The sequence below is a fragment of the Plecotus auritus genome (assembly GCF_963455305.1).
Source record: "Plecotus auritus genome assembly, chromosome: 4".
Classification (NCBI taxonomy): domain Eukaryota; kingdom Metazoa; phylum Chordata; class Mammalia; order Chiroptera; family Vespertilionidae; genus Plecotus; species Plecotus auritus.
The window spans coordinates 161,449,940-161,463,719 of record NC_137775.1 but is presented as its reverse complement, the minus strand read 5'-3'; the positions used below and the strand labels follow the sequence as shown (position 1 = coordinate 161,463,719).

Sequence of the window (13,780 nt, the reverse complement as noted above, 5' to 3'; positions counted from 1 at the left end):
TATCTGTCATAAGTGAGTGCTGAGCCATTCCCACAGACATCTCACAACATAACTGAAGTCTGACAGCAGGACATGTGAGGTTCAGGGCATGACTCCAAAGCAAAGGTGACATCAGGTTACACATGTGTGAAGCCTGCAACCCCAACACTGACTTGAGGAAGAGGGGAAACTGATGTACCTAATGGCAGATGTTTAACATATCATGCATACATTTTGAATTTTCATTGTGTTGTTTTTGGTACAACAACAAAAAAAAAAGGCTACATAACAGCTACATATTTCATTTGTTTAAAATTCTGGCCATTTAGCTTCTGGTACAAACAAGTAATCTAAAAACTAATTCTACTACAAACACTGATTTTACTACAAATGACAAGTATAAACTCTGAAAATATACAGAAAGACTGAGCATAAGGAGTGGATTTTGAAGGGGAGTGAACATTTAAAGGAAGCATGGCATGCTCTAGACTTTTTTTCAAAGATGGCATGCAAATGGCAAACAGGTACATAAAAGGTGCTCAGCATCACTAGTCATCAGGAAAATGCAAATTAAAACCACAGTGAGGTATCCCCTCACACCTGTTAGAATGGCCAGCTTCAAAAAGACAAGGGGTGAAGAAAAGGGAACCCTGTACATTGTTGGTGGGAATGTAAATGGATACATCACTATGAAAAACAGTGTGGAGTTTCCTCAAAAAATTAACAATAGAACTACCATGTAATCCAGCAATTCTACTTTGGGGTTTTTAGCTAAAGGAAAGAAACAGCATCGTGGAAAGACATGTGTAACCATATGTCATTGCAGCATTACTTACAGTAATCAAGACATGGAATAAAGCTAAGTGTCCATCAATACACGAATGGGAAAAAAAAAGTGACACACACACACACACAGAGGAATATTTTTCAGCCATAAAAAATACCCTGTCGTGCGGGACAACGTGATGGAACTTGAAGGATTATTTTAAGTGAAATAAGCCAGTCAGAGAAATACAAATACTACCCAGTATCACTTATATGAGAAAACTTAAAAAACACACACCTTATAGAATCAAAGAAAGGGTAGGAAAGCGTTTGCTGGGTGTTGGGGGATGGTGCAGGGGGAATGGAAAAGGTTGGTAGAAGGGCACACACTTGAAGCTATAAAAGTAGTGGTCTGAGGATCAAACATGAAATGGTAACTATAGTTGGTAACACGGTTATATAACTGAAATTTGCCAAGAGTAGAAATAACGTTCTCACAAAACACATGTAAAGCCCTGGCTGGGCTGCTCAGCTGGTTGTGGGGTAATCCTGTACCCCAAAAAGGTGTTGGGTTGATTCCTGTTCAGGGCACATGCCTGGGTTGAGAATTCAATCCCTGGTTGGGGCGTGTATGGGAGGCAACTGTTGATGTTTCTCTCACATCGATGTTTTTTTTTTTTTTTTCCTCTCTCTCCCTTCCTCTTTCTCTAGAAATCAATAAAATATGTAAGGTGATGGATGTGTATGTGTTAATTAAGGAAATGGTGTGAACCCTTTCACAAAGTCATTAACAAACATTTTAGAGGACACCAATGGAATGTTTTATTTTTGTGTAATTTTGTTGTGAGAGTATCTCCAGTTTTGGAGGTGCAGCATTCAAAACTAATGGGAACCTCAGCATTTTTCAAATTAGAGGAAGCAGGGAAGAGGTTGGAGAAAACAAGACTGCTGAGGAATGAAGAGAGTGACTTCAGAAAGGAGAGAGACAGGGCACTTCAAATGTAAAACCTACTATTACAAAATTCCTAGAAAATAATTGGGTGGGATAAAATTTTTCTCACTTTGGTTTAAGCAAAGAGTTCGGAACCACAGATTTAAAAGTACGGTCCTTAAAAGAAAAAAATGATAAATTTGACTTTATCAACATATCTTTTCTTTTTAGATGGCGTTAAGAATAAAAACAAGCCGCAGACCTGGAGAAAATATTTGCAGATTCTGTATCTCAGAAAGGACTTGCATCTACAATGGATAAAGTCTCAAAATTTAATGATAACTCAAGAGACACAGGGCAGAAGATTTGAATACTCACCAAAGAATCTATATGAATGTCAAATAAAAGGATGAAATGATGTTCATTGTCAGTCAGCAGGGAAATCAAAACCACAATGAGATCTCACAGTATACCAAATAGGAAGTGCAATAGTTAAAAACTGACCATCCCAACTATTTGCGTTTGGAACTCATATACACTGCTGGTAGAAATGTAAAATCAAACAACCCATTGCAAAACTGTGCTGCATGTCTAAAGTTAAATATACACTTACCTGGGCTCTGGGCCATTCTGGTCCTAGGTAGTTACTCATGAGAAATAAAAGCACATGTCTAAACAAATAATTGAGTATGAATGTCCACAGAGGCTTTGTTTGTAATAGAAAAAAAAAAAAAAAGGGAAACAACTTAGAAGGTAATGGATAAATTGGGTGATAGCCATACAATAAAATGTTACGTAGCAGTGATACTGTCAGTCATATGCATGGATCTTTAAATAATTGCGCTGAGTGAAAACCTAGACAAAAATGGAGTGCAGATTGCATGACTCCTCTTATATGAAATTCTAGGCAATGGAAAATAATGTATATTAGCAACCGGTAGAACAGCAGTTGCCTCGGGATGGCAGGGAGTGGAGTGGAGAGGTGCAGGAGGTAGGGATTATAAGTGAGCATAAGGAAATTGGAAAGTGAGAGTATATGTTTCTTGTCTTAATAATGCAGATGATTTCAAGATGTATGCAAATTAAAACTTAACAAATTGTAAGTTTTTTGTATGTTCAGTTTGTTGTATGTCCATATGCGGGGGCGGGGTGTGGGGAATGGGGCAAAAGTAGGTTTATAGTTGTGAGTACATGAAACACAGTTTATTCTTGTATTAGTCTGTATTAATTATTATATTATTTCCCATAGGAACAACTGTAAACCTACTTTCACATTTCAATAAGCCTGTTACATTCAATAAACCCACTCTGTACATTTCAATTAACTAGTTAAAAAAAGATTTAAAAAAGTGAAACTGGAAAAATGGAGCTTATGCTATTTGAAGTTTAAAATAATATTTATAGTTTGCTTACTTTAAGATTCCAGTGCATAAGAAAGGTTTACTTTAATGAAGAACAAAGTAATATTTAGTCATGCAAAAGTTACGCCTTCTTTTCTTTTAGTAATAGTGCACTCATTTCTGGGGGGATAATTGACTATTCCCCATTGTGTACAGCTCCAAAGTGACCTTGCCCCCATTAAGGAAAAGGTACATAAACCAAATAGAATTAGTGTATTCTATTTGCCCAGGCATTGAATCTTAAGTAAAGAGATTTAAGGGGAGAAAACATTTAGAGTTTATTAATCCTAGCAGTAGAGATTTAGGGGAAAACAACAACAAAACAACCCCAAATTGTAGATGAGTTCCTGTAAATAAAACTCAGAGGCTTTCCTAATATTTTCTGAGCCTGGTTGTATAGTTAAAAAAAAAAATTCTATGAGCTAGTTGCTACCTTCCCAATTATTTTTATGCTTAATTTATCCAAAGAAATATTTGGTTACTTAGAGAAAAATAACAAAAGTTGTTAAAAAATGGGTCAACCTGTACATTTGGTGTCTCCCAATGTATATAATTGAAGTATCTTCCATTCCCTTAATATTTTTCTTAATGAAACAAAGTATTACTATTTTTAATGAAATAATAAAGATTGGTGTGTTTTGCGGGAAATGAGAGCCTTCGGCCATCCTTAATAAGAATTGGGTCAAAGACATTGAAAGAATGCTTTCAGACTACAAGTAAGAATATTTCTACCATTTCTTTCTTATTTTTCTTTTGTGTTTTTTGTTGATGATGGTGGTAGAGGTTTCACATATGTTTACCAATTACTGGTCACCCTGGAACATTTGCTTCCCTAGGTTTACTGGAAACAAGGCTGAGCTTTTATTCTAAATCCATGACCTCTTCTTCCCAGGCTCCTTCGTAATTATCTTCCTTCATTATCCTCTGAATTTCATTTTTGCACCCAGCTATTTTAGGTCCACCTTTGTTTTCTCTGTGCATACCTTTCCTATGTAACCTCATTTATCTCTAAAGGCTCTGGTAACAATGTAGAAGTTAGTGACCCCTAACTCTACTTTTATCATATATCTCTCAGAGCTCCAGACTCATTAAGCTACCTGCTTGTTAGACATCTCACTTTAAATGCAGCATAAGCAAAATTGAACTCATCCTCTATCCCTACCACATAACCTAAGTCTGTTTCTACTTTCCTGTTTCCCGAAGCCACCAATTTACTTAGGCCTCTTTTTTCATGCCCCACTTAAAATAATTACCAAACATTAGACATACTCTTAATCCACATTTCTATCACCTGTGGTGATTCACCATTATATCGCTTGAAATATAATGACTATTCAATAAATATCTATATCTTCTGAATAAATTAAGGAATATTCCAGACAATTTTATATCCTCGGGCCTACTTTCAACAACCTCATAACTTCGTCACTGCCTGTTTTTAGCCTTACTCGGTTCTTTCAGATAGTCTATACTTTTTCCAGAGTGATTTTATGAGTCACAGCTTGAAGGATTCTTTCATCATTAACACAAAGTGGATTATATCAATATTTAAGAGTATATTTATTCTGAGGAACAATATTGACTGCACTTTGTACAATTTTGACCTGACAAAAAGAATTCAAAACTATAGTAAGTAAAATTGTAGGGAGCAGCTATAGAGTTAAGCCTCTGACTGACTTGTTGGCAAAGCCACAAACAAGTCCCAGCTTAGAGGGCACAGCCCTCTTAGCATAATTAAGCTTGATCTTGTGACTGCTCCCTAGATCTTTCCTGGGTAGCAAATGGGCTGTGGGAGGTGCAGCAAGTGCTGCCAAAACAAGTGAAACTCACAAGAACATTGTAACTATAGTGACCACTACCTTGTTTACCTCTGACTATAAAATAAAGGCTCAGCTTGCCATCTGGATCTTTTCTCTGTGGCTTTAGCCACAGGAGATCCACCCAGACCCAGCTTATTCTCTTTGTCTGTCTTTTTTACATCCTTCATCGCCCTCCCTTAGGCTCGCCGAACCCTTGGCTGTGCTGGCACGGCACAAAAAATACAGATACCTGTTCATGTCCTTACCGTGGTTATGGAGTGGGAAAGAAATTGTGAAATTATAGAGATACTCAAATTTGTTCTAAACAAGATTTTAAGCTATTTGACCACGCTTCCAATGGAAAATGTCCCTGTCCTTTCACGATTATGCATTACTATGCTGTACCTTTTATGTTGACATCATTAATAATAGAACACCTCCAAAATTCCAATTTCAAGTTCCTACCTTCTCCTTTTCTTCTCAGTCTAGCTCGATTAATTCACTATTTATTTTTTTCATGATCAATCACTAGTTTCATCTTCCAAGTTAACTTCCAGGCCCAGGACTTATGTTTCATTATTAAAATTATTCACTTGCAAAAATCCCGACTTTTTAACATCTTCCTCCCTTCTTGCTCACTCAACTAAACTGCAATTCTAAATAATCTAATGCTTTTCTAATACTACAACTGTATCTGGGAAGTTTAACTTTGCTGTGAAAATTATACAGTCATGTTAAATGGACTGCCTTTCAATTCATAACCACAAGTCTCAAATCAGTACTCAACACTATCCAGACAAGTCTATTATATTTCCATAATAAGTGAAAATTCCCATTCTCAGGACAACTACTCATATTTCTTCTATCCTCAAATCTCTCACAACCCTAGCGACTCTCAAATGGTGATGTCATCTTGTGTTTATTTAAACAATACAGAAACAAAAATAAAATATTTAATCTTTCTGTAAGCATACTTAAACCTATTTAATTTGGTAGATCTCTCCATTCTGTTTCTCCTCAGGCATTATGACCATGCATACATGGTCCAACTAAAGGCCAATTCTGCACTTGTGAACTACATCCTACACCTCTTTTCTTCCTAAGTATTTCAGTCTTTCTTCACTTTCACTTTTTCTCTCACATCAACATTTTTTTCTGCTATAGTGAATTATTACACCAATGTATTCTGGTAAATGGTGTAAAATCCATTTTTATTAAAAAAAAAGATATTTTATGATACATTGCATTTCAGCATTTGTCTTTTTTTTCATACCTTTTTACAGAATACCTTAAAAGCTATAGTTTCTATCTTCCCATTCTCATCTCTTTTCTTTCAAATCCTCTGTGATCAAGCTTTTGTCCTCTACTTTGCTGAAATTGCTCTTATTAAGTTCACAAGTGATCTCCATGCTTTTCAGAAGAATTCAACACAATGGACAACAACATTGTTCCTGATTTATTATTAGTTTTTGACTTCTTTTCCTTTTCCTTCTTGGGCTCTTTCTCTGCTCCTACCCAATATTTCAAAATTGAAGTGCCCTAGTAATTGGTTTTAAGCTCTAATATTTAAAACTCTATTATATTATTATATCTTAAATTCTATTATATTATTTCTTTAAATTATTTTCCTATACTGGTATAATCCCACCCAGTTACATGGCTTGAAATGTTATGAATTGAGCAATGAGTTCAAAACATATGTCCATGTGCCTAACTTTTCCCCTAAGCTCCAAATTCATAAACCCGACTGTCACTTGAATGACTAATAGGCATCTCAAATTAAACAAGTCTAAAATAGAACTTTCTGATTTGTTCCTCCCTCCCCACAACATGATTTTACATCAATCTCCTTCTATCTCAGTAAAGAGCATTATCATTCACTCAGCTGCTTAAGTCAAAAGAACCCTGTAGTCATTCTTAATACTTTTTCCTTTTCCTCCCCTCAACACACCCATGCAACCAGTGTTAAATCTTGTCAGGTCTACCTCTAATATACACACGAAATTTGATCACTTGTAAAATTTAATGGCTGGCTTAGATGATAGTGTTTATTTTTTGTTTTATTATTATATAAAAATAGTGTCTATATTGCTTAATCTGTACTGGATACTATTACTCTTAGTAATTCATGTATATTAACTCAATTCTTATAGAAACCTTATTGAGTTGGTTACTATTATTACCCTATTTTATATATGGAGAAAAAGAAACCTGAGGCGCTAAGTAGACAGATGACTTTCTCAAGGTTCCAAAGCTACCAGGTAGCACAGCTAGAATTCACATCTAGACCATCTGTATCTGTGTTCAAGATTTTAAATAGTGATTTCATCAGATATGAATTTTAGAAACTCCTTATGACAGCACTAAAAGTAGACTGATTTTAGGGAGAGGGACTGTGATATGCAAAGGAAAAATGAAGACGGAGATATGAGCTAGGGGACAATTTAAATCATAAAGACAAAATTTGGAACTTAGGCAGAGCCACTGGAGATGAGAGAAGTGCAGAGATGGAATCAATAGGACATAATGACTGACTAATAATATGGTCTTGACTCATCTTGACATTCTTGATAGAATAACAAGAAAAAAAAATCAAATGATTGACAAAATTTCCATCAAGAGTCAAGAGATGATACTTGACTTCACTTGGTTTTCAGAATTATTAAAACTCCATCTCTCATGTCCTCTAAGAATAGGTTGATATCTTTCCCGTAGGGCTTCATTTCTTTGAGTCTGATTAAATCTGAAAAGCACATCTAAAACTGTCTTTGCATTCAGATTTACGTTGACCTGATCTAAAAAGAAACACAGTAAATGGCATGGCATTTTGCAGTATTCACTATTAATATATCATACATGCTATTTGAATACAAGAATTTAAAATAAACAAATGTATCATTTTCAATCAAGTTTGGTTGTTTATTCTTTTAGATTCATATTTTAAAAGGAAAAGAACCTATATCATAGATTACATTATCTTGTATAAAATTATGACAAGATGATAAATTAAATTATTCACGATTATGTATTTTGTTGCAAGATAGCATTGTTCTTGTCATATTCCTTTAGTTAGGCATTTTGAAAAGTCTTCTTTCTGTTTCCATGTATGACAACCTTTATATGCAAACTAGAGGCTCGGTGCCTGGGATTCATGCACTGGTGGGGGATGGTGGCCTGCGGGGATCGGCCCCCTGTGGAAGCACTGCTCATCCTGATCAGCTGAGCGGCACTCTCACTATGGGAGTGCACTGACCACCGGGGGCAGCTCCTGCGTTAAGCATCTGTCCCCTGGTGGTCAGTGCGCATCATAGCGACTGGTCGACCTGTCGTTCTGGTCATTCCACCGTTTGGTAGCTGGGCTTTCATTATATAGGATGCTTCTTCCATTGATACAGCTAATACCAGCAATACTGACTCATGATTTTTAGATGAATTATAAAATAATTCAGATATAATGAAAAAAATGAGAAATGCACTTCTAGATCACAGCAATCATAGCATAATTATTTTTATTAAATTTGTTAATTTATGAACATTTTTAGTTCTTAAAGCAATAGTACTTATCAGTAGCTTCCACTAATTTTTCAAAAATAGGAAGCATGGTTTTTCTTTAATCCTTATTATTCTAAGATCCAAATTCTTTTAAAAATAAATTTTGTTTCATCATAGCAAACCAATGAATTCAGTAATTAAACAGTACAAAACGTTTTATATTTTTCAATGTATTATATGTAAATTTTTCATGATATTATAATTATTCATGAAATTAAGGTAATATGACCATAAAATAAAAGTTACCAAAACCTGTTTTCCTGGTGGTACCACTACATACTCTAGGATCTTAGGCAAATTACTTCATCTTTTTATGCTTCAGTTTCATTATATTCCAAATGGAGATAACACTACCCATTTTAAAGGGTTATTTTAAATGAGTGATATATGTAAGACATTTAGAATAATTCCTGGGACATAGAGGGTGTCAAAGGATGGCTAGCTACTATTTGTATATTATCATGGGGCTAAATCTCATCTTGTAAAGTGCTTTGCTGAAAGTGGACTGTGGATGATACAAAAATAGTTCTTTAAAGTAGTGAATATTTTCTAAAAAATATTATACAAATGTATATTCATGTGTTTCATGAAAAGTCACTGTGCTGCTAAATCTAAGGCACTTTTCGGTTTTTATGGACAGGGGTCCTATTGAGGACAATTTGAAAAAAGCTCTGCAGCAAGGAAGAACAAAGCAACGAAGCATAAGAACACATTTATTCAGGATAATTTAACATACTACAGAGTTCTAAAGAGTAAAGAGTACAGGTAGATTGACCAGTGTCTAGTTCTCAGGGTGAAGTTCTAAAATAGTTGAGTAGGGAGCTAGATGATGGTTAGGAAAGCAAGACAGAAAAAGGAAGTCAGAAAATCAGTGATGTTCCCAGCTAAACTTTCTTAGCCAAGATGAAAGACAGAGAATCAGAATACCAGAAATAAAGCAACTTGATTTGAAATAATCAAGCAGAGAAAAATATTTGCAATATCCCATTTGTCCAGAAAAAGTATAGACTCTTCTATGTTTAAAATAGATCCTATATGACCAAGTACAATCACTTACCAGTTATAAGTTTAGAAACGCTTCCTCTGGGACATGATTATAATTTCAGAGAAAGCATCAACAAAAGTAAGATGAAGATGACACTAATAGGCAGTGTCTTAACATGAGAATTGCATATATTTAATTGGATAAAATTCCTTTTGAAAAAATAACAGAGGTGGTTGTCAGGGGTGGAAGAGACAGACCCCAAAGTTATCTTTTTTCCTGGATCTTCATTTGTCATACAAATAACCAGAAGAGGAGCAACATAATTCTTCACTATTAGGACACAGGCAAAAAAGCCATTATTCCAAGGGAGACAAATAAGAAAAATCTATCTGGAAGAGAAGTATGAAACTAGCTTTAGCCCAGAAAGCTACATTGAACCCCCGCTGGGGTACAATTAGAAAACTCCTGTTCAACACCAACCACAGATACAAAGTTCAGTTTCAATGATAGAAGGAAGACCAGAAATGCTGAAAATGCTTTACCCCTGAGGTCCAGGTTTTTAGAATCTGCCTAAGATAGATGCTGGACTAAAACAGACTATCTAGCATAAAAAAAGAACCTAGCATTAACTAAGACGCAGCACCAGTCTAACACTGAGGGATGAGTGGGGGTATAGAGACCCTCATCTTAGCACAAGTTTGAAAGAACTACTGAAAGCTTAAAGTGACTGTGCATGTTGAGAAAAACTCTCTAGCACCCCAAGCACACATTCAGAACAAAGTAAGAGGCAGCCTACCACTAGAGCAGTGGTCGGCAAACCGCGGCTTGCAAGCCACGGTTTGCCGCTCTGTTGACTACTGAGTTTGCCGACCACTGTCATATACTACCCTTTACCTCTTTGCACACAATATGCCACAAATGCCTAATCCTCACAGCTTCCAATTACATGGTAACATTTAGTCTAGTCCAGTGGTCGGCAAACTCATTAGTCAACGGAGTGGCAAACTGTGGCTTGCGAGCCGCATGTGGCTCGCAAGCTGCATGTGGCTCGCAAGCCGTGGTTTGCCGACCACTGCACTAGAGCAATTTGAGTTATAATATCAATAAACTTAAGTCAAATTCAACTGCCTAGACTGACTGTTGTTCTTGAAGTACACATTAATGGGCATAAACTATTTTCACCAGATTCTTCTGTTCTTCACTATACAAAATTTGGTACTTCATCACATATTGAGACACTTAAACCAAGCAAAAAATGGTAACCCACTGTCAAAAAATAATCACCAGAACCAAAGTAAAAGTGACCTCTAAGGTTGAAACTACCAGTCTAGGGTTTTGCAATAACTACTATTCCTTTGTTAAATAATTTAGTGGAAACACTGGACAACATTCACGAACAGACAGGCAATTTCAGTAGAGATTAAAACCATAGAAAAGAGTCAAATGAAAATGTAAGAATTAAATGCATTAATATCATTGATGAAGAATTCCTTCAATATGATTATCAGAAGAATAAGCAAAGCTAAGAATCCAGGAACTTGAATATGTGTCAATCAAAATTTATCTAAAATAGAACAAAGAAAATAACAATAAAAATGAAATAGTGTCCCCAGGCTTCGTGGAGAGTGGCAGTGGTTTCCTACTTCAACAGAGCTTGGACAGAACCCAGCACTCGCTACCCCAGCCCTGCCACCCAGGCCAGTGCTCTGGAATCCCTCAGACAGCCCAAGGCCCTGGCCTCCCCTCCAGCACCACTCAGCCACCTCACCTTAGCCGCCCACCATGACCATGACCAGGTCCACTTGCGGGTGTACCAGAACTACCCCCAGGACTCGGAGGCCGCCATCAACTGCCAGATCAACCTGGAGTGCTACGCTTCCTATGTCTCCCTGTCCATGTCTGACTACTTTGACCGTGATGATGTGGCTTTGAAGAACTTTGCCAAGTATTTTCTTCACCAATTTCATGAGGAGAGGGAACATGCCAACACACGGATGAAGCTGCAGAACCAACGAGGTGACCAAGTCTTCCTTCAGGATATCAAAAAACCAGACTGTGACCACTGGGAGAACGGGCTGAATACAGTGGGGTGTGCATTATACTTGGGGAAAAAAGTGTCAGTCAGTCACTACTGGATTTGCACAAACTGGCCACTGACAAAAATGACCCTCATCTGTGTGACTTCATTGAGACTCACTGCCTGAATGAGCAGGTGAAATCCATCAAAGAACTGAGTGACCACATAACCAACTCGTGCAAGTTGGGGGCCCCTGAAACTGGCATGGTAGAGAATCTCTTTGACAAGCACACCCTGGGAGACAGTGATGAGAGCTAAGCCTTAAGCTGGCTTCCCATGACCACAGGGTGACTTCCTGGTCACAAAAGCAGTACCTGCATATTGGAGTTACCTTTACCTTTTCTATAACTTGTACCAAATCATCCACTCATGTCTTTCGTTTGTACCATTCCTTCATAAAAGTAATTTGGTACCCCCCCCCCAAAAAAAAAGAAAATGAAATAGTTTCTAATGGTCACCAGACAATACTGAACCATTCAAACCTAACATATAGAGTGGGGCAAAAGTTGTGAGCTGTGGTTTACGGTTGGGAGTACGTAAAAACAGTTTATACTTGTATTATTATGTATTAACTAGAGGCCCGATGCATGAAATTTGTGCAAGAGCATGCCTTTCTTTCCCCGGCTGCCGGCACCAGCTTCCCTCTGGCACCCGGGACCTGTGTTTCCCTTGCTGCCTCAGCTTCATCCGGAAGATCGTCCAGAAGGACGTCTGGTCTAATTAGCATATTATGCTTTTATTATTATAGATTATTATATTACTTCCCATACAAACAACTGTAAGTTTACTTTTGCCCCAGCCTGTATACATAATTATAATCCCAGAAGATAGAAAAGTTATTCCCAGAAAAAAACTGAAACCGTTTAAGAAGCTCTTCAATTAGAAAGAGTAGGACCACAAGATGAAAACTTGAATCTACAAAAATAGAAGAGTGCTTAATAATGTAAAATGAAAGTAAATATGGACTACTTTTTTTTTCTAATATTACTCACTTGAAAAGATGATTGACCACCTAAGGCAAAATAACTGTCTTATGGTGCTTATAACATACTAGAGGCCCGGTGCATGAAGTTCATGCATGGGGGCGGTGGGGGGGGCTGTTCCGTCAGCCCAGTCTGCACCCTCTCCAATCCTGGACCCCTCCGGGGATGTCCAACTGCCGGTTTAGGCCCTATCCTGGGGATTGGGCCTAAACCGGCAGTCGGACATCCCTCTCACAATCCTGGACTGCTGGCTCCTAATCGCTCACTTGCCTGCCTGCCTGCCTGGTCGCCCCTAACTGCCCCCCCCTGCCAGCCTGCTCGCCCCTAACTGTCCCCTGCTGCCAGCCAGGTCGCCCCCAACTTCCTTCTCCCTGCCAGCCTGGTTACTCCTAACTGCCCTCCCCTGCCGGCCTGGTTGCCCCCAACTCTTCCCCCCCCACTGGACTAGTTGCCCCTCACTGACCCCCTCTGCCAGCCTAATTGCCCCCAACTGCACCCCCTGCTGGCCTGGTTGCCTCCAACTGCCCCCCTGCCAGCCTGGTCACCCCTCACAGCCCCCCCTGCCAGCCTTGTTGCCCCATGCAACCTGCTTGTTCAGTCATTTGATCATCCCTTACTAACCCCCCTGCCAGCCTGGTCGCCCCATGCAGCCTGCTTGTTCAGTCATTTGGTCATCCCTCCCTAACCCCCCTGCCGGCCTGGTTGTAGGCAACCATCTTGTGAGGGCGTGAGGGTTAATTTGCATATTACCTCTTTATTATATAGGGTTATTAAAGTAGGATGCACATTTCAAATATGTGACAAACGTAGCATAAAAGATAACATGGGGGAGTAGAATATATTTTTATAAGGTTTAAACACTATATGAAATGACATTGTTTAAAGTTAGATTACAATATATCAATGTTGTATAGTTTAAGTGTTAATGTAACTACTATAATTAAAAAAGTAAAACAAAGAAGCTAATAGAAATAATATGGAATCAAAAAATAACCAGTTTTGTTTTTCAAAATAACAAGTTAAAAAGAAAAAAAAGAACAGATGGGGAAAACAGACTAGCAATATGATAGTTTTAAATTGAATCAGATCAACTGTAGCTTAATAAAATAAACTATATAGTTTTTATTATAACAAATAGTTTAAAAATCAGGTTGGCAGATTAGATTTTAAAAACCAAGAAATTATGTAGTGTCTAAGAAATCTTTCAATATATAAACATAGATATGTTAAAATTAATATGACAGGAAATATGTTCAAATGTAAATAAATTAGAAGAAAGATGAGCTGCCTACACCGATATCAGAACATG

General features: G+C 37.5%; 1 pseudogene across 1 annotated transcript in view; it reads left to right on the top strand.

Annotated features, from left to right (window-relative positions):
- LOC308246871 (ferritin heavy chain-like) overlaps positions 1–11,746 on the top strand; it is an 88,503-nt pseudogene extending 76,757 nt beyond the window's left edge. Inside the window, exon 2 of the transcript in view lies at positions 11,016–11,746. The product of the transcript in view is annotated as a ferritin heavy chain-like (transcript). The remainder of the gene's footprint in view (positions 1–11,015) is intronic.
- The last annotated feature ends 2,034 nt before the right edge of the window (positions 11,747–13,780 follow it).